At 41.9% G+C, this 22,068-nt stretch overlaps 1 pseudogene; it reads right to left on the reverse strand.

Annotated features, from left to right (window-relative positions):
* Positions 1–20,724: 20,724 nt before the first annotated feature.
* LOC104848571 lies at positions 20,725–21,409 on the reverse strand (annotated as a pseudogene).
* Positions 21,410–22,068: the final 659 nt, after the last annotated feature.

The raw sequence follows: 22,068 nt of genomic DNA on the forward strand, positions 1-22,068 counted from the left end.
TTATTTTAAGACAGGATCTCACTAAGTTACAAAGTTTCCCAGGCTGTGCTTGAATTTAGGATCCTCCTGCCTCAGCCTCCCAGAGTGCTGGGATTATAGTCCTGCACCACCATGCCTGGCTTCCTAGATGTTTTTTTTCAAAAGAATTTCTTCTGTGACAATTTTGGTACCTGATGGTTAATGTCAGTAGTTGATGGAGAATGCCTATTAAAGCTCATTGAATGTGGAAAGAGATATAATACTGGATTTCCCAATGTCCATGTTTCTGCTATGATGGAAATATAGAGTCCAGCTACCTTCTTTCTGTGAAGTAGCTTCTGACAGTGCCTATGGAGCTGGCTGTGATTTGCTTGTAAAGCTTCATTGTTCACCACCAAGGAAAGTCATGACCTCTTTAGACGTTTGCAAAAAGAAAAAAATGGTCTCACCAGCAGAGGGCTGAAACCAGAGTGGATGATTTGTCAAAGCTTTATCGCTGTCTGGGTAGAGAACGAATGAATGAGTAGAACAATCCTTAACTGTTTTCAGGTTCTTGGAATGTTGAAATTTACATCTCTTTACCCTTGACTCCCTTAATCTCGTCTTTTAAAGAAATCTCATGTTTTCAATCACAATTATCATGAACAGAGTGTGTTCACTGAGTTAGAGTTCTTGTCTATTAATATATATTTAATGCATATGCATGTAGAAATTACAATATATTACTCCTTTTTGGCTGACGTTAGAAAACCTCAGTTAAGACAATGATCTTGGCTTATACCTTCAATACTAAAAGGATTCTAATTACTGAGTAAAAATGCATCAGTATTCTCTTAGCTTCCTGTTGCTGTGGCAGAGAACCTAAGTATAAAACACCTTCAAGGAGGAAAGGCATATTTTGGCTCACGGTTTCAGAGGTATCAGCCTCACTCAGATCCTTTGCTTCTAGGCTTGTGGTGAGGCAGAAACATGGCAAAAGGAAGTGGTGGAGGAGAGCTGTGTCCTATGACAGCTGGATAGCAGAGAAAGATGGAAAGACCCAGAGAGACAGGCGCCAGGGACAAGATATAGACTACAAGATCATGCCTTCATGACACAATCTCTTCAGGTAGACCTCACTTCCTAAGTTTCCATTATGTCCCAATAATACCATCAAATGATGATCTCATCCATAGATTAATCCATTGATGAGGTTAGAGCTCTCATGATCCAGTTACCCTCTCAAAGCCCCACCTCAAAACATATGAGATTTTGGGGGGACATTTTAGATCTTAACCTGACAAGTCTGGAGAGATTTGTCCTGACTACAGTTGCTTATTTTCCCTATCACTGAAGAGAGTGGATTGTTATTTACTGCACAGCCTGACCCTAATTAGGACCCATTTATTTTTTTAAATGTTTTGTAGGCAAGGCCTAAGCCCAAAACGTGATCTCCCTTGATTTTAGCAAGGTCTAAAAAATATTAGCAAGAAGGGGAAGGGGGAAAATTCTTTTGTGGAGACAAACAATGATGCCTGCTGGATGGTAAACACGTAGCAATTGTATACGAACTGAATTCCCTTTCAGATCTTATTGGAAAGAATGTTTCTTTTGGTCTGTGGACTGGGTTATCTCATTTTCAATTTGAGGAGAAAGTATAGAGGTAAGAAGAGTCGAACAGATTCAGGTCCCCCTTTTCCTTTATCTCTTTGGTGCATGAACTTGGGCAAGCCACTAGGTTCCCCTGACAGCCTATTTCCTCATGTCTGGAATAGGGGGTATAATGCCTATCATGTAGGTTGTGTTTATTAACATAACAACACAGTATTATGGCTGGGACATAGTCCAAATCAAATTTGAATGAGAATTGATGCTCACCTTCCTGGTAATTTACAATCTGGTAGATATTTGAAAACTGGTTCACTGTGGCTTAGGCATAATGTGATTTCTTGTTCATCTCTGATGACTACTGTTGTGCTATTTTACTAGAAGACAGCTCTATGGGGAGGAGAGAGAGGGGATACACTCTTTGTTACAGTGACTATGGTTACACCTGGTCAAATGGAACATTCCAAGATTTAAAACTCTCTAACAACATTCCTTCTTTGCTCGGTCTACACCTTTTCCCCTCCAAAATAAAGACTAAAACTACATATTCAGTCCCAAAGTTTGTAATGATTGCAACCCGGTTGAAAGATTAGGCAGAGGACTTGGATTGACATTTGTTATAGTCTTGATGCATGTTTTCAGAACTCCTATGTATTTGATGATGGAGTCTTTAAAGAAGAAATTAAGGTTAAAGAAGCCCTAATACAAAATGAGTGTTTTTTTTTTTTTTTTTTTTTTTAAGAAGAATATCTGGGGCTGTAGCTCAGTAGTAGAATGTTTGTCTGGCATGAGCAAGACCTGGGTTCAACCCCACACACCACAAAAGAAAAAGGAGTGAGAAAGATTATTTGGATACTGTCACAGAGGAATGACCATATGAAGACGTAGGGACAAGACACTATTGGTATGCCAACTTTACAAGAAACCAGTCCTCCTGATCTAGGACTGGTGGCCTGTAGAACTGTAAGAAAACACACTTACATTGCTCAAGCTGTCTGGTCTGTGGTACTTTGTTGTAGCAACCCTAGCAAATGAATACAATGGAAGGACAGGCAACACCAGGCATCATCAGGGAAATGCAAGTCAAAACCACAATGAAATCCCACTTCACACCTTCTATCATGGCTGCCCAAACTCAAAGAGACAAAGAAGGGAAAATAATCGTAGGCGAAGATGTTGAGAAATTAGAATGCTCATACTTCGCGGGTAGAAATGTAAAATGGTACATTTTACTGAGACTATGAGAAATAGTTTGATAGTTCCTCAGAAAAGCTAAACATAGAAATTCCATATGATCCAGTAAATCCACTCCTGTGTCTACCCAAATAGATATGTAAAGGCCAATCAATGTTCATAACATAACACAATAGCCAGAAGGTGGAAACAATCTATGTTCATCAACAGACAAAAGGATGGAAAAGTGTGCTGTATACATGCAAAACTCGAATTCAGCCACAAAAACCAAAATTCCAACATGTGCTACAACACAGGTGAACCTAGAAGATGTTATACTGAGGGAACTAAGCCACACAAAAGGTACACGTGTAATTCCTCTTACATGAAATATCTAGAGTAGGCAAATTCATAGATATGGGAAGTGGATTAGAAATTAGCAGCAGCTGGAGGGAGAACAGGGACTTGCTCAACAGGAGCAGAGCTTGGGTCTGGGAAGATGAAGACATTCTGGAGATGGATGGTGGTGATGGCCAACAACCATGTGAATGTGCTTGATGTCACTGAGATGTACACCTGAAAATGATTAAGGTGGTAACTTTTGTGTTCTGTGTATTTGACAACAATAAACCAATCATTCTACCAAAAATGGGTAAAATGACACACAAATATGCATATATATATATATATATATGTATATGTGTGTGTATATATATGACATGGCATATACGCATGACAACTGAAAAATACGCTGTATACTCACAGTAACTGAGTGATTCATGGTGGCTGGATGCACTGTATGGCTGCTGAATTGTGTCCCAATCTCCAATATGACATGATATACGCATGACAACTGAAAAATACGCTGTATACTCACAGTAACTGAGTGATTCATGGTGGCTGGATGCACTGTATGGCTGCTGAATTGTGTCCCAATCTCCTTGAGGGAAGGCGGGCAATGGCCAACAGGCTAGCCTGGATGGTGCTGGGGTTTCACCACTTGTCCTTGCTCTAACTCACTGGCGAGGCTCTTCTCCTTGTGAGCAGGCTTTGCTTATGAGCAGTGCTTCTGGCCTGAGTCTGAGCTATTAGGTGAGGTGCTCAGGACGGCTTCCCTAGCTGACTGGCTGCTGCTCCTGTCAACACGGCTGTGTGCTCAGCTTGAGCTCATCTCCTGCATCCCAGTGAGCCCGGTGAGCTGGTCAGGCAGCCCCTGCTTTGTGTTGCGGCCACTGCCTGCACTCCTTCTTGACCCTATAAAGATGCACTGAGTGTGAATAAAGAGCCCAGCTTTGGGGTCTCTGAGCAGGCTCATTATTTACTGTCATGTGGGATGATTTTGCAGACCCCAGGGCTGGGGGTAGTGTTTGCTTTGGCAGCCTGATTGAAAGGTAGTTCTTCACGATCATAGAAACAAGTCAGAATCGTCTCCTGTGATCCAGCCTGCGGCTAGCAGCTGCAATCGAGGCTTTTACATTATGCATGATTCTCGACTGCTCACACTTCCCTTTGCGGTTCCCAGTGTTACGCAGAGCATTTCCAGGCTAGTGCTGCTAATTCATGTTAATATAGAATGGCTCACATATTTATGCCTCAGTGTGTGCATTATGAAGATGGCACATCAGTCCACTGTTCGGGACGGACCAAGCCGATTTAAAACTGATTGGAAAACTGTGAGCTATGGCCCTGCGGTGAGTGGCTTTGGCAGTGCAGTTTGCCTTCATCATGCACGAGGGAACCCTTGGAGGTGGCTACTTTGTGGGGGTTGCTGCCGCACACAAGTGTGGCCAGGCGATTTTGTTCCATTTCCCTGCCCTGACTCTCCTGGATTCACAGGATTTGATAACCAGGGTGGTTTGACGGCTACCCGGATTTGCTCCATGGTCTGTGAGCACTAGGATGCCAAGCCCCACCTTGAATCGCACAAGTGACAGCAGTCCACAGCAATTGCTTGTCCTTTGTCTTCCTAGGCTCCTCCCTTTTTGCCTCCTCTGCTTTTCCTTCTGCTTAGAATGTTGCTCCTTGCTCTTTTGGCTTGAGTGTGCTCACCTTTCAAAGACTAAAGGTAGAAGTGAGGGAGCAGGGAGAATAAAAGAGGGACAGAGGGAGAGACAGTCCAGAGAAGGTCACTGCACTCTGCAAGGGATCCCATGTGCCCTGCCCTCCCAAAGAGCAACGGGAGCACTGTCCTTTGGAATGGTATCGGGGCAGCAGCTAGGCTGAGTTGCCCCAGGGGCAGAAGAAAGCAAAGGCACAGTAGCTAGAGTGCAAGTCACATGCAACTGCAATCCACAGCAGGACTCTGAGGGTGACGGCTGCCGAAGTGCCTGCTAGCACCGATCAACCTCCTGGCAGAAGGTGGCAACTCACCCTTCCTTTGTGGCCACCTGGTGGCTCAGCGTGGATTGGTGTCTTCTCTCCCTGTAGCCCTCTGCTCATTTCTACCTTAAACCTTCCCCTGCCTCTTCCTCTTCAGTCATAGCCACCCATTCAGTTACTCACTGATCCATTCTAGCGTTCATTATTTATTTTCAGTGGGCCAGGCTCTTTGTGGGTTGTGGGATGAAAAGAGAGAGGGAAGAGACTGGGCCTATCCTTGAAGACATGCCACGCCATGCCTCCTGAAACAGACCACAATAGGAGGCACAGTCCATAAGGGAACAATGGCTTGTAGGGCCTCATTCGCTCCCTGATTCCACAAATAGTTACTGAGCATTCTCTCTGGACTGGGTGATCTTTGAAACACCAGGGATTCAGGACTATTTAAAACCCACATGGCTTTTACCTCTCTGGGTTTAGAAGAGGGAATGGATGATGATCAGGGGTCATGAGGGCTCAGAGGGGGAGATCACGTTGATCAGAGTGATTCCCTGAAGACTTCTCTGGCAGAGTAGCACTGAAGCTGAAAACACTAAGTAGGTGACTGAAGCAGAGACCAAAACCTCTCACTGCTCAACATTTCCCTCTCCTCCCCCTTCCCCACTTCTTCTCTTCCTCCACCCTCCTTTCTTCTTCATTTTCCATGGGCTTTAACTCGAGGTCCTCCTGTCTCAGCCTCCTACACTCCTGGGATGACAGGTGTGATCCACTGCACCCACCTCCTCTGCAACCCTACTCGACATCCTGACACTGGCCTTGTATCTTACATAGCCAACCCATACTTGTTACGGATCCTTTCCAAACTGTCATCTCTCTCACAGTAGCCTTCAGAAAGTGGAGGAGAAGCACCTCTCAATGTTCAGGGTAGCAAATTTATGTGTGCTGGGCAGCCAGAGAGAAACGTGGGACCTGAGCTGAGTGCAGGGAGAGGGGGTGACTTCTGATAAGGCCAGTGACATGTGAGACTCCAAAACAAAAGGAAAGACCCTGTTTTAGTTTCCCTGACACCTGGACTTCAGAGGGTAGGAATATTCTAGGTACTGTTTTTGTTGGGAATTCTGTATGGGAGGCACTGTATTCTTCATTTGTCCTAGGCTTCTAATACTTTTAAAAAGTCATGTTAATACCCCGAATTGGGCCTAATGGAAACCCTTAGAAATTACTTTGCAGGATCAGAACTTATAGTGACTGGAAGATTCTTCTGTGCAATCCCCTCACTGTTCAGATGAGGAAACTGAGGCCAGAAGAGGGGAAAGTGACTTGTCCAGGTTCCATAGCTACTCAGCAGCAGGGTGACAGCAGAGCCTGAAGCTACACTGGGTGGCATGGATAGCACATGCTGAGCCAGAAGACAAAATACCACGCAGAACAGCTAAGGAGACATTGGTCTTCGTACAGGCAGGAAGGTGTGGTTTCCAGAATTTTCTCACCCCAGGGCCATGAGAGGCAGACCCTGGATAAACCCCAGGATCAGCTGAGAAATGAGTCAGCTCTCCATCACTGTAATACCTAGCTGACATAACACAACCCAAAAAGAAGAAAGGTTTATTTTGGCTCATGGTTTCAGAGGTTACAGTCCAGTTAGCTAGCTTCATGGTTTCTGGGCCAGTGGCAAAGCAGAACATCAGGGTGGAAAGCACAGGGTGGAACAAACCTGCTTGCCTCAGGGTTGTCTGGAAGCAGAGAGAGACGGAGAGGGAGAGAAGGGCACACCCAGGATCCCAGGATCCCCTTCAAGGCCACAACCTCAGTGACCTCACTTCCTCCCACTGAACATCACCTCTGAAAGGTTCCATCACCTCTTAATAGTACCAAACCCTGGAACCAAGGCTTTAACACTTGCAACTTTGGGGAACACTTTGTATGTAAAAGATAGCAGAGAGTTTTTAACGTGAAAGGGCATATTCCTGCATTCTATCTATGGACTAAATTGCCCTAACTTCCTGATGTGATATATTTGGACATAGAGTCTTTTGGGTAGTATAATGCTGTAATATAAAAAGAAATTGTGCCGCTCCTTAAGCCTATCTGTGCTTGTTGCCCTGAACACAGGAGTGCGGTGACTGAATTTGTTGAGGTGGGAGCCCAGGACAGCAGCAGCCCTTGTAGGTCACGTTGGTGAGGCATAGCCAAATTTCTGTGAGCATGGTAGCAAGCTGCTGGCATTTCACAATTATTAAAGCAAGAAAATTACCTAAATATGAACAAAGAATATTTGAAAATCACCTTATTTAACACAAGTAACATCCTGCTCTGTACTTTCTTCCTGTCTCTTGCAGCCAGATATCTTCTGCATTCAGACAACCATTGAAGTACACACACACACACACACACACACACACACACACACGCATGTACACAAATACATGTATACTCACACAGAGCTGCCACAGAGATATCAATTGTGATGTGTTGATTTCACAGGAATGTATTCCCTGCCTCAGCATTTTGTTTTGAACAGATATTTAGGAAACCTTTTCTTAAAAAATAAAAATACACAAGGCAATTCCTTTCTTCAGTTATAAATTGAAATGTCCCCCTGATGTTTGATGCAGAGGAACAATGGACTTTGTGGGCTTCCTGCATGCTACTCAGGTGGAACTTGGGTGAACACAAGGGACATTAATCATATTATTCTCCTTTGACGTCCCATCATCCTGCATGCCCTTCAACTCCATATTGAAACAATTTCATTTTCAGCAGGCATGAAGGTTTCTCTGGTGAGCGCTCTGTCTTCTCAGCCTGATTCCAGTGTCTTCTTTCTCTTCTCCCTACCTTCCTAGCTCCCCATCCATCACCCTGCAGTCCTACCTCCATTCCATACCCCTCCTCCAGAGGACCTGGGAGCTTTGAGCAGAGAAAGACTTGGATGAACTTCAGAAGCACACAGAGCATGTTTGGGTCCTACCAGAGCTTCCTCTGAAGGCTGAAAGCTTGAAACCTATCCAAGATGACTGCCAGAAGCTGGGCTAAGGTCAGGGAAACATCATTTCTCATTTTCCCTGGCAGGGCTCTCTGCCAGTGCTCTGCCCTTTGCCTCTTAGCTGGGTGTTCATCTCTTAGCTGCCTTTGCTGGTGGTCCCAAGCTGTAGAGGTCTCAAAACCTTTCAGTGGGTTGGAGGAGGGAGACAAGATCTGCTACCCACTGATACTGTGAGTTGCCAGGAAATTCAAGTTGGTCTCACAATTGGGCAGCAACTTTCGAGAAAGCTAGGCACAGCCATGTAAGGTGGGAATACATGTGTTCCTTTGCTGTGGAGGTACCCCAAAGACTGGCTTCTTCATTTAGCAGGATGACATAGTTTGAAGTAAAAGATGAGAAACTGCAGAATCCTGTCAGCCAATACCCTGCCAACAGAATGGTGCTGGCAAGCACCCCTGCACAGAGGATGTGCATGTTCCAGCTGGTGCTGGTGTGAATGGCAAGTCCCCAAAGCTAGGGGCATATGGAACATGCATTCACCTGAAACCTGAAAGCAATTGGTGTATTGTGACAGCTGCTGGCTGTTTTCCAGCCCTGCAGGACTCCCTGCAGCAGTGGAGGAGATAGTAATAGGGAATTTGGAACCAATTGCTATGTAAAGGAGATAGACATGATATTGCCAGTCTACTGGAAGCCTCAGTGAACTCCCACATTGCAAACTGGGTGGCATCAACATATCACTTGATATTTGGAGACACAGCCCACATTCTGAGAAGAAGACTCTCTTCAGAGGAGTTTTCTTTCAAAGACATGGCTTTATCTCATCTCCTCTATTTAGTTCATTTAGATGTCTAGATTTCTGTATAACATGTGCTGGAAATTCATGGGAGCTGTGTGTGTTTTGTCCATACATAAATTGTGCTTCACATTTTCTCATTTTCAGTGCTAATTGTGAGATTTGCAAAGTCTTCTTGTTGGCCTCTGGGATTGGATTGTGGACAATGTAAACATCATCTTTAGTAGATAAAGTGTTTTATCTCAGTAGACTTGTGGGGGATATTATTGGGTTGGAAATGGAGTTGCTTTAAATCTACAGTTACACACAAGAATGAAAAAAATTGGAATTATTTCCCTATCTACTCCTTTCCTGAGAGATGGGATCAGGAATTGCAGATTTTTCTCTCTATTCCTCAGGTAGCCCCAAGGATAAGATGGCTGTCGCTGTACCACCTTGTCAGTCTTCAAGCCACCTGCCTTTTTGGTGCATTTCACAATTTCATCACCACTGTTAGAACCAGTGTTTGTGGCTAGCTTGGGCACACCAGTTCAGGAATACTGTGGCAGAAAGATTATTTTCTTTGTGGTAATATGCCAGGAAAATTATAAACTCTCAATCAATGTGTTGGATCAGACTGAACACAAATATACATCATGGGTACTTCCATTTACACAGTACATTTATTTTTCATGTGCTTTCCCAATCTATTATTGTGTATGTTCTGATTTCCAGCACCTTTGACCAGCATGATCAGGGGTCTGTTCTTCCGAGAGTGAAAGAATTCATCCAAAGGAACGAATAGATTTTATTGCAAAAGCTGCTAACTGTGAGAATCTGTGGAATAGTGGAAACTTTCTTACATGTAGGACAGTTATTCTGTTCTCTAAGGGACAAAAGACAAGTTTACTCATTATAGAGCTCTTTACCTGCTGTAGCTGGAAGTGACTGGAATGCATCAACCCACACTCAACTTGTAAACACCTGGAAAAGCAAAAGGTACCATAGAACAATCAGGTTGGCTACATGTGGAATGGCACATATCAGAGCAGATGAATTTTTTTCTGTAAGAGGAAGAGGAACTGAATGACCCAAAGCATGCAGGTGTGTGTGTGTGAGTGTGTGAGTGTGTGTGAAATATATCTGGGCTTCTCAAGCCTTTCTACATCAGTCTGGGATGCTGTCAGCTGAGTGTGCAACCATGAGTTACATGGTACTTTAATAATTTCATGCCAACCTGGATAGAGGTGCATGCAATGGGACTTCACAGAAGTCAGTCCTACAGGTGAATTTTGCACTGCATGACAGTCTTCCTTAGAAATGGTCAAGCTCAGGGGCAACTTCACCTCAAGGCATCTCACAGTTTCTCAGCTCCTGTATGGATCTGTCTCAGCATCAGTGAGTTAGTGTGTGTGGCAGTCCACAGTTTGGACATCTCTAAAAATATGTTAGTTGGGGTTCACTAGAGGAATGGATTTAATATTAAAAATATATATGAGTATCTAAAACATTTACAAGGTAGGCTTACAATGGCTACCTATAGAATTAGGGGTAAAAGAATGTAAGTTGGCTGTTGGTGCACTGGAGAACTGGAGGATCCTTTTGAAGGTTGAAGGCCTGGAGCTTACTGCAGAGTCTGGTTCATTTTCATGTCAGAAATCTGAAGGGATTGTGTGGGAAGGCTGAAGGGTCTGTGCTAAAATCCTGAAACTGGAGACCAGTGATCAAAAGCAAAGGTGAAGACTGGAGGTCCTTTGAAGAACAGAAGACTTCCTTCTTCTTTCCCTTTTTAATCTACTCAGGCAACAAGCCTATTGGTTGATGCTACTCATGTCTGGGGTGGGTCTTCCTTCCCCAGTTTGCAGTCTATATGTCAATCATCTACAGACACACCTAGAGTTTACTAATCTGCTAGGTGGTTCTTACAAGTCAATTAATTTCCTCAGGAGGGAAAGGGCAGTTGACTATATTTTATCTCTTTGTAAATATGAAAATGATACTTGAATTTTTCAGATGTGAAAACAGACATACTCTATTAATCAGAATACTTGAAGCAATCCACTTACAAAGAGAAGAGGCTCACTTAGCTCACAGTTTTGGAGGTTTACGCCCAAGATCTGGTGGACCCATTGCTTAGGGCCTCAGGCAAGTGTAGCAAATCATGACATCAACACGTGCAGGAGCACCAGCTCACGTCATGGACTGAGAAGCAGAGAGAATGACTGGGTGGAGTGTCCCACAATTCATGACCTAAGGACTTGTCATAAGGCTCCACCTTCTAAACGTTCACAGCACCTTAGAGCCCTCCCATTCATACGCTGACATTGGTGGTACAGTGGTCATCATAGCTGCCTTCCAATACTGTCATCCCATGGTCCATCCCTTTATATGTGGACCTTTGGGGGTCACTCACCCAAACCACAGCATTCTGTTTGATGGCAACCTTCCCTCTTTAAAGGTCTCACTTAGAGCTGGTGCCAAAAACACCAAATTTTATCTTCCAAATGTGACATCATTTGGAAATGTGCACATTTTGACACCACCGAGGAAGTGGTAGAAAGCATCTAAGCAGCTTGAAAGGTACAGAATACTAATTCCAGGGTCCGTTTGACATTTACAGAACTGAGCCTGGGTGATGTGCAGACATTCAGTGCTTTATTGCGACAAAGAGCACATCGGAGAAGAAGGCAACAATCCTAGTAGTGAGAGTCAGCTTCTTTACCAGGTTCAGCCATTGCACTGTGCCTGCACCATGTTACTAAATTGCTATGGCCCTGCTATGAAGATGAGTGAGGCACATAGGTGCTAAAACATCCAAGGTCACTCAAGGAGTAGATGGCATGCCTGGGCCCAAAATTTGGGCTTGACTGACCTAAAAGCCCATTCTAACCTCTCCCCTCTCAATATTCATAGTCTTAAAATAAACACCACTAGTAACTAGGTTTATAACCTTTCACCACTCTCGTAATGCTTGAACAACAAATATAAATACATAGGACTTTTCTGTCAGGAGTTACTAAATGAATGTTTATTTTAGTTTACGATGTACATCTTCTAATGTTTTGTTGTAAAATTTTCAAATGTACAGAAAAGTAGCAAGAATCATATAGTGAATACCACCAAATTTTATAAGGAATATCTTGCTGTGTTTATTGAATTGCATATACTTTCAACTACCCATCTCTGCATCCATCCATGAATCCATCTTAGTTTTGGGGTGCATTTTCAAATTTTAATTTTAATTTTTATTAGTACATGCTTGCTATGCATAATGATTCTATTCATTGTGGGGTGTTGGTATGGTGATAATACATAACACATCTCAATTATTTTATGTCCCCTCTCCTTCTCTTCCCTTCCACTGTCCCTCTGTTTCGTGGTGCTCTTCCTGTATGTTTTTGGTGAAGGGGCTAATTAAGAAAGGATTTCTTATTGCTAATAATGTAAGTTTTGGAATAATCTTTTCCTTGCTTATTCCTCACTTTATTAGATTTACCCCTCACTTTATAGAACTAATAATATGGCCAGAAGATTTCTACTTTAGTAAGTTTTCTTTATGGTAAAGCACACGGCAAATTTATGTAGCACAGATACAAAAGAGAAGTTACATTTTCTGCTTGTAGGAAACAGTTCTCCATAGTTATTAATTGGCTTTTGTCCATTACCTTTTTCAAATCCTCTTAGTATTGATTTTACGCTACTTGATTTGTCAAATTCTGAAATTTATTAAAGTCTTCTTTTATTGTATTTCGCAGAAACTATCTTTGCATTCGCATTACATGTATCTCTTCTGTTTGAAGTATTTTTCTCTGCCTTTTATATTATAATTTTCCTGACGTACTACCATTGTCCCTATAATGTAGCTAGAGTCTGAAATATTCATCACTCACCAGCCTTTCCTTTGCCCTCATCTTTTTTCTGGAGCTATCTGATGTGAGTCAATTGGCATTTAGTCAAATGTTTCCAATTACCACTGGCTAGGAACATTGACAGTATATATCATTAGTCCTTGCAGATACAAAAATGTCATCCTTTTTCCCTGAGAGCTGAGGAGGAGCATGGGCTGGTTGCTCCTCTACATCGTCTTTTTCCATAGATTTTTTTTCTCCTTGCTTTTTTGCTGTGGTAATGAACTCTTGGTTGTGTTGGTCATTAATTTCATTCTCAGCCATTATCATCTTTTCAATTCAATCGAATTTTTCAAAGAAAGGCATGAAGTGTTTTTAGTCAACTTGGGCTGCCATAAAGATACCTTAGACCAAGTGGTTTAAACAATAGAGATTTATTTTCTTACTGTCTGGAACCTGGGAGTCTGTGGCCAGTGAGAACTCTTTTTGTCTGGAAAGCAAGAGTGAGCAAGCTCGGTATGTCTTCTCATCAGGGCACTAATCCCATTGTGAAGACTTCAGGTAGATGTAATTATCTCCAAACTCCCCATTTTCACATACGACCCCATTGGAGCTTAGGATTTTTAATATATTATTTTTTTATACACATTTCAGTCCATAGCATTAGGATTTCCCCTTTCCTCTTAAATTAGAACTGAGCTTTAGAATGACTGAGAATGAAATTTGTTTTCTTAAATGTCCTCCTCAGAGGTTCTCATTAGTTCTTTGTTAAAAGTTATCTGCAGGGTCTTCCCTGGCTTGTTCTTCAATGGGAACCCCCTTATTCAGATGTCCCATGACCCAGCCTTTCTCCCTGACATTCTCTGTCCCTTTCCCAGGGTATTGAATCCTCTTACCTGGTGACAAGGTCATATGTCTCTAACCCGATCACTTTGATTCTTTCTTCAGGAGGCACTGGCCAGCAGCAAGTCAGTGAACACAGAGTGAGCAAACCTGAATGTTGCCATGTGTCCCTTAGAGAAAGGTGAATGACAGTCCACCCAGCGGTGGACTTGGTGCAACTTACTCAGCTCTCCTGAGACCTACAGGCATGGGTAGGACCTTTAGAGCTACTTGTGCTCCAGATGTGTAGATGAAGTTCCCTGAGAACCGTCACAGGCTCTGACACTGAAGATCCTCAGCAAGTTGGGCATGCTCAGGTCCCAAGTTGATGCACACCCATATATTTAGCCACGGGCTCCTTGGCTCTCCCTCAGAAGCTAGGAGAAGAAAATTGAAACCTGGTCTTTCTTTCAGATGTGCTTGGAGAATGCATAGCCTCAGCTGCACCCTCTAGATAGTACCAGTGGAGGACTGTGATTGCTCCAAAGAATGAAGTTAGAGGGGGGATAGGCACAGGCTCTTGCTCTTAGTGTGATGAATGTTCTGTTGTAAATAGGATAATTATTGTGCGAGTGTGTTCTGTGTTCTACTTGCCATCAACAAAGTTAGGAGAAATATTCAAAGTAAGCAGATATACTGCAATAGCATAACGAATTAAGGTCTTGGGCACTAGTAAGCCTTGAAGCATTTGGGGGTACAGAGGATCTCTAATGAAAGGAGGTAGAGGAGAACATTGAGAATACTCCTGAAAATCAGCCAGTGTACCTTTTAGAAAATACTTGAGATTCCGGGGATATTTTTGGACCATGAGGAAGGAGATATTGCAGCCACAATCGGTCAGAGGTTGGCTCAAGAAACCTAGGGTGGGGGATAGAGTGATCGGGGTAGTGCCATTTTGAGAAACAGGGAGATGCAGGAAATGGCTCCTTTCAGGGAGATGGGGCCAGGGCTGGGCTAGTGGGTGACACAGAAGGGACTGGCATCCATCCTACTGCGACAGACAGGTAGCATATGCTCAAAGGAGCCTGGAGGAAGTGGCAGGTGGGGCTAAAATCCTGGGAAGGGGTGGCTTTTGTAATTTGGCTCCATCAGAAGGTACCATCTTGTAATTTTCATGAATGTGATAGCTCTGGCAGAGGCATACTACTGTAGGACTGGGTAGAACTATATAGAGCTCAGAATGATTGTTGGCATCAACTGTAGTACTTCGGTAGAGTTATGTAATGAAATTTACTGCCTGCTGCATGATCTGGAACAGAGTGAGGTGTTGAACTAAGAAAATAACCTTGTCATCTGTGCTGTGTGTGTTCGGCTTCATTGACACACCCAGTTCTAGTCCCTGTAGAGATGACAGTGACAGTGACACTGGAAATGCTTCTCAAATGAGCCTATGTGTGAAGACATAAATGAACACTGAAAAATCAAATTCTTTCTGTGTGCTTTGCTTCTTTCTTTGCTCACTTAATTGTGCCAAAGTACAAGCCTTACTTTCCCAATGTGGGAGGTCTCAGTAGTCCATGAGGCAAAGGCAAGGAGGCAAGATGATGATATTAGAGCAATAAGCCTTGTGGTTTTTTTAAAAAAAAATGCATGCATTTTGTAGCTGAGAATGGAAAACATAAATTTCTCACTTTTGGTTAGCAATTTATTCTCCGACTAGCTAAAGAAAGGGGGGAAAAAAAGGAAGAAAAAAGAGAGATAAATTGTGAATCACAATGATGCCTTGCATATCTCTGCAGTTTCCAAGTGTGTTGTAATTGAGTTGAAGGAATTACTGAGAACAGATGCTAACCAATACTCTATACATACCCTACAGTGAGAAAAATGACAGACTTAGCTCTACTCGCCCAAAATCCATTTAAATTTTAAATTGCCTTAATGGTTGCATATTTTTTATGCACTATAATGGAAGTTTACAGGAAGATCCAATGGAAAACAGTGGGTTTTGAACAGGGCTTCAGGGTTTCAGTGGGTGACAAACAGTGGCCACGCCTATTGCTAGTGACTATCCAACCGGGATAGTGCTGTTCATCACATTTCTTTTAATAGGAAAATGTTATCACTTACACAACTCATCATTATTTACATTCTAATCACCCTCTAGTGATGAAGTCAGAATGGAAGCATTTTTCATTAGACGGTTCGCCATGGCAACGCGAGTTGGGAAGGTCCTTTGCTGGCTCTGCCGCTGGGTCTGGAAGGAGCTTTTTCCTTGGTTATCATTGACCTCCTACCAATATATTTATCTTCTGATGTGGCAAATGGGACTGGAAAGTTCCAAAAAATTCTCATTTGGGAAGAAGAAAAGATAATTTGTCTCTAGGCACTGGAGGTACAATTAGATGCTGATAAATATTGAGGCTGGAAAGCAGGGTGTTCATGAAAAGCTGTCTCACGTCGTCCTTAAGTGGAACGTATCCTTGGTGACCCCATCTGAGCTTCTGTTAGCACAGCCATCATTAGATGCCATGTCTTTTGATCTTTTAACAAGGGTCTTGGGTTTTCAACCAGTTGTCAGGAACGATTGAAGTTGTTATTTAGAAAATCTGGGGAGAAAGGAACCCTTCTCCGTTGTTGGTGGAAGTGCAGACTGGTGCAACCACTATGGAAATCAATATGGAGATACCTCAAAGAGCTGGGACTAGAGGTTCCATTTGACCCAGCCATCCCTCTGCTGGGTATCTTTCCAAAAGAATTAAAAGAATCATATCACAGTGAAATGTGCGCACCTATGTTTATAGCAGCACAGTTTGTAATAGCTAAAACTTGGAAACAGCCCATTTGCCCATCACTTGGAAACTGGATAAAGAAGATGTTGTTTTTCTATAAAATGGAATACTACTCAGCCATGAAGAATGAGAAATTAGATTCATTCATAGGAAAATGGATACATATTGAGGATATAAGTGAAATAAATAAGTCACACATGTGTAAATACCGAATAGTTTCTCTGGTATGAAAACTATAATAGTACATAAGATCCTAATGATATAATAGGAAAGAAAAGAGCTAAAGGTGTAGGGAAAGTAGGAAGGGTAGGGGAAAGGGAATGAGGGAAAAATATGCGAAAATGAAATAATGGGAATAAAGTGTTTGTAAATGGGGAGGGTAGGAGGGGATTAAGGGAGGGCAGGGACAAGGGGAAAAAAATGAGAACCAAAACCTGTCATGTAAAGGTACAAGATCCTAGTAATGAATGTAACTACCAATAAACTCAATGAGGGGAAAAAAAATCAGTTTTGTTGATGACAGCTACAACCAAAGAAAAGGAGGTTTTCAGGAATTTCTCGGGACCAGGATGAGCCAATGCATTTCAAATGTACTCAGAGGAATGGATTCAAATGTTTCAGAGGAAATAGACAAAACAGGAAGAACAAGTGAATTCTGATATTCACATAGGTCTTGAGATCAGCGTGGTTCCCGCATTTCTACATTCACTTCATCACCGAAGAATGGCTGTCCAGAGCTCAGTTCCAGGGAATATTAAAACAGGCTTCTGTGTCTTTTGGTTGTGGGCAGTTTCTCGGTCATCTTTTCTAGAACTTATTTTATTCTCCAGGTGATTTAAAAATAATTTTATTGGTATACAATACAATTTTAGGTATACCATACAATTTACATTCAAATACATTTACAAATACATTTTAGGTATACATACAATGACATTCACTGTTGGAAATGTGTAACTTTACATAATCCATCTTGGTTCCTATTTTTCCCCATTCCCTTACCCTCCCTTCAACTCCTCCACCCCTCCCTATTTACAAAGACTTTGTTTCTATGTTTTCCCTTTTCTCATATTAATTCCATTCTTTCTTTCCTTTCCTCACCCCTACCACTTCTTCTGGTTTGGATCTTTTCTTCCTATTTCACATTATGCATTATGTCAGGTGATTTTTTTGATACAGGGAGAGAGAAGAAAACCATGAGAAATGAGGAAAAAAAACTTTCTAGAAGAGATGGGAGCAGGTGGAGTTCAAAAGCAATTCTTTGATAAAACATTACAAAGCAATCAGTCCTAGAATAACTGCTCTTTATTTTAGTGGCTATTGATGTGTAAATACAAAGCTTAATTATCACGAACATTGAAAAAAGTAAGTCTCCCATGTTACCATCCATTATAACAGTGTGTACAGAACCCTGGAATCTGTCAATGCATATCTGACTGTATAGACTTTTACCAAAAATTTTTTATGACAATGGGATTATATGACACACAGTAGTCTGCAGCCAGCTCTTCACTAAGCAGAATAGCGTCACCGAGACATAGGAGGTGAGGACAGCTGTTTGGAAGACAGGGACTTGGTCCAGTGGGTATGGGTCAAAGGGGCTGAGGAAAAGTCTAGTGATCAGCTCAGGACTTGGCGGTCCGAAGAAAGACCACTTACCAGAGAGCTGGACAGTTTGAGCAAGGCTTTGTAATATAGTAATATATATATAGTAATATAGTCACATTTATGAAGAAGATATTTGGTTAGATTTGCATTTCTGTTTGATTGACAAGACCAAGTGTCTTGTCTACCAAGTGGGGAGTAGTACTGGTCCATGAGATCAGGGGGTGACTCTGCTTATAAACTGAGTCACAGGGGAAGAAATAGCATGGGAAATGCAGACAGCTCCACAATGACCGCACTACCCCATGTAAGCATGAGAAAGGAAGAAGGACTCTGTGCCAGGAGAATGCTAATCCAGCAAAATTTGTTTTTCTTATTTTTAAACAAAATTTCCTCTTTGCTGTTTTATTTTGTTTTTTCTTAAGTCTATTTGGCATAGCCCTGTGACCTCAGCTAAGATGAGTCTGACACAAATGGCCTGTGTCCCTCTGGCCTGTCCTGGTTTCTCTTTATTTCTGTCTGAGCCAGTTGATGAAATGATAGTGCAGGTTTATGTGTTCTTTGAAACACATTCCTGATTTTCTTTTGAGTGTTTTTGGTTGGATTTGTGGTATGGAAATGGCTTCATAGTGCAGTTCTTATGATTGTCCCAAGTAGTGCAGAAACCTCCCTGTTTTGTTCTTAGAGTCCCATTCCAGATTCAATTTTCTGTTTATGTTGATTGCAAACAAAAATGTATGATCTGCGTACATCAGAGGATCTTGCTAAACAGTTTTCAAAAAGCAACAAGGATCCTAGTTTCTTTTGATTTTTGTTAGAAGGTATTTGTAAGTGAGTTAGTGAGAGATGCATTTATTTAGTGTGTCTAGAATAAAATAGTCACTTGGAATGGCATAAAGAGAAGTAATATAAGATACAGTTTGTACCAATTATTGTTGTGACATGGAATTGAATGCTTGCTGCTGCAGATATTCTGTTTATGGTATTTCATGCAAGATTAATTTAGGCTTTTATGTTGTCAGTACAAAACTTATGCAATACAAAACCTACCTACAAGATTTCTGTTAGAAATGTAAACATAATATCCCTATATTTTATATTTATGTTTAAAAAACAAATGAAGCTAAAATATTAAAATACTGAGAAAAACAGTCTTCAGTCATAACATGCATAATATAACAGGCCTTGAGAGAAAAATTTCTTTTTACCTATGCCAACTTTGATTATGCTGTAAGTTATTATCATTTCTTAGCCTTTTGGATAAAATCAAGTGCATACTGTAAGTCATTAAATGAATTACTCAACTACTGAGCTAAGTAATCACTGCTTATCATGTTCCTTAACCTTCATATCAAGCTCTTTGAGACTGATACTCTTCTGATTCCCACCTCACCGTTTGTTTTATGCAAACCAATGGCTTCCACTAATGCAAAACAGGAAATGGAGAATTGAGAATTTTACAGGTAATTTGAGTTTTTGCAGCGCCTTCTGTGCTCTTCCTGCACAACTCTCTCCCCTAACCATAGTCTCCTTGAAAATGGGGTTTTTGTTCTGTGACTTCTATCTCCACATAGCCCACTCTCCAGGTAACGTTACGTTCTATGTGAATTTTATTGCCAAGTTCTTGGCTGACTCATACTTGCGTGCTGAATTGTCAAACACAGAGACGGCAGCCCCCAACACGCCAGTTCTTCCACGGAATGTCTCGTGGGCACAACAACCCCCTGCACACCCTCCACAATGAACATGTGGTATCCGTCCAGAGCCTGCTGTTCCAGTGCTCCTGCAGCAGGAAGCCCACTGGACTCTGCTAGATCCCTCAAGCAGAAACCTAGGTAGTCTACTTCTCCCTTTGCCATTTTCTAGTCTTAATCAATCCAAGTTCTATCAATTCTGTCTCTATAGTAGTTAAAAGTCTTCCAACATCTCTCTATTTCCACTTCCTCACCCTTCTATCCTCTAGTTTTGGCTTGTGGCCAGATCCTCAAAAATCTTCGAGGTTTTAAGTCATACGTATTTTAAAGCCTTCTCGTTGCTCAGTTAGCTCTTTTATTTGGAATTACATTAGTTTATTTGGTAAGCCTTGCTCCTCTTTTTTTGCTGGCTTGGCTTTCCTCTTTCATCCTGCTTTTTTGTCTTCTGTTATTCTTGAGGATCTCTGCTTGATTGCCTGTCTTGTTCATCTTAACTGGCCTCAGGTGACTGAATGGTGGTCCTACAGTAGTGTGACAGGAATGGGCTATCCTTTGCTTTTTCGGGTCTGTGTTTCTCCTGGAAGTAATGCCCTGCCCATGTATCTCATGTCCATGCCCTCCCCACCTGCCTTTGGTACTGGGGTTTAAACTTGGGACGACCCTGCGACTGCAAGGCAGACAGTGGCACCACTGAGCTAAATCCCTGGGCCTTCCATGCTCCTTCATTTACCGATACTCAACGGTCAAAGTCTATTGATAATTCATTATTCATCAGTGAGCAGCAACTGTTTGCCAGATATTTTTCTAGGACTGAGAAAGTGAACAAAATTTCTACTACAGCACTTCAAGATTGGAGTGGGAATAAGAGTGGCCACCTTTCTCTAAATATTACCTCAAAAGTTGCCCAGGGCTCCTTTGACTATTTTAGATCCTTGGTTAGGAGTTTGAAACATCTCTTGGTCTCCTCTGGGCTTTGATTTTTCTCTATAAAATGCATCCTATTTGCATTAAATCTTTTATGAATTTGTTGCTATTATAACTTTATAATTTATTTTTAAAGTACAGTAGATGTTCAGTCCTTCCTCCTCTTCCTCCTCCTCCTTCTTCTCCTTCTTTGCTTTTGTTGAATTGCAGCAATATAGGATGAAACTTAGATCTTGTTAAAAGCAGCCACCTCCACAGACTGTACATAGACCTCAAAGGCAGTGATCTGCTCCTCCAGTTTATCCTTTCCAACTTTATCATCTTAAACTACACACTGTATTTGCAGTTTTTAAAATTCCGTATCCCACTGGAACTAGTTTAGAGGAACCCAGACCAAGCCATTTGCTTGAATGCTTCAAACACACTCCTCTAATTTTACCACATCTGATTCATCATCCCAAGGTTTCACATCTAGCAAGATGGAAGACTTGGCAACAAGTGTAGGTCTTTTGACTTTCTTAAACTCATACTGCACAAGTCATTCTTCCCTTAGCCTCTTTGCTTCTTCACTTTCCTCTTCATCATCAGCCCCAAAGAGATCATCATCATCATCATCATCTTCATTGTCTTTATTCTTTGCAGCTCCACTTCCGGTGGTATCTTCTGCATTGGCAGGGCCATACTTGCCTAATTCTTTCTTTACTCCTGGCAGGCTGGCCCTTTCCTTTTCCTTTTCATAAGACTTGATGTGATTGTACCAATGTAGGGCATGACACAAGTGGGCAGGAGACTACTTCAAATGCTGCCACATCTGCTTGTGAGGGCACATACCCCTCGGTGTACCTCTTGTCTGCCAAATAATTGTTGAGCACCTGGAGGTCAGCAGGGCTTTTCAGGTCTCTGTCACCCATGGTCTCAGCTGTCTGTGGAAGCTGGGCAGTGGCAGACCAAAGAGTGCCAAAGATCAGTGCCCAACAGTAAAAGAGGGAAAACAAAGTCAGTTATCCTTCTTGACATAAGGCTCTCACATATTCTCCAAGACCTTGCTCCTGTCCTTCTGTAATCCATTCATTCAGCCAAATGTTCTTTATGCAATGTTAAATAGATTGTATCATTTGCTTCCTTCAAATTCTTCAGATGTTTCCTAGTTCCCTTAGAAGTCCCAAATTCTTAACATGATCAACAAAACCCAGATAACCATGGCCTCTGTAGACTTCATTTAACATAACTTTCTCCACAGTCTCTTAACGTGAATGCTCTTGAGTTCTGAAATGTGTCACCATTTTTGCCACCATGAAACTGACAGTGTTTCAGCTGCCTGGAAAGATCCCCCTCCCCCTTTTCACCTAACTGAAGTCTCAAATTAAACTGTCTTTATTTCAGGGAGTTTTGGCAGACCCTTCATATTGAGTCAGATCTCTAATTGTAATAATCTATTTAACTGTTGTGTTTATTTATTGAATCAGGTCTATCTTCTCTGTGTTATATATAGAGATGAAAATTGACATGACATGTTTCCCTGGAACATTGGAAATGGTAAATAAATGTGGGTGACTAACAATTATATATA

The sequence above is a fragment of the Fukomys damarensis genome, unplaced genomic scaffold, assembly GCF_012274545.1.
Source record: "Fukomys damarensis isolate Sample0158 unplaced genomic scaffold, DMR_v1.0_HiC HiC_scaffold_6, whole genome shotgun sequence".
NCBI lineage: Eukaryota > Metazoa > Chordata > Mammalia > Rodentia > Bathyergidae > Fukomys > Fukomys damarensis.